Source organism: Chelonoidis abingdonii, chromosome 1, assembly GCF_003597395.2.
Source record: "Chelonoidis abingdonii isolate Lonesome George chromosome 1, CheloAbing_2.0, whole genome shotgun sequence".
Classification (NCBI taxonomy): domain Eukaryota; kingdom Metazoa; phylum Chordata; order Testudines; family Testudinidae; genus Chelonoidis; species Chelonoidis abingdonii.
The window spans coordinates 162,999,385-162,999,748 of NC_133769.1; positions in this window are offsets into that span (position 1 = coordinate 162,999,385).

A 364-nucleotide genomic window follows, 5' to 3' on the forward strand; every position below is an offset into this window, starting at 1 on the left:
ATATCTGCTCTTCCTGCGCGCGCCTAAATCCCCGCTGTTGCCCCTAGCCGTAATTCATATTTCTTCCGCTAATCTGCCATCGCAACAGCCCGCCTCGGTTCCTAGCCCGAAATCCGGGCACCCTCCTGTACCCCAACCCCTCATCCCGCGCACTACCTCCAAAGCCTGTTACCCCAGGCCGTGAAAAGCCCTCACCCCCCTTTGCCCAACCCCAGTCCCCAATTTTTTGTGATCATTCAATGCCCATTCATACATTTCCATACCCCAGATGTGGCCCGTGGGCCCAAAGTTTGGCCACTCCTGCCTCTATATATAATACACAATCATAAATAATAATTTGTAGGATCGTGTTATTCTATGAGTA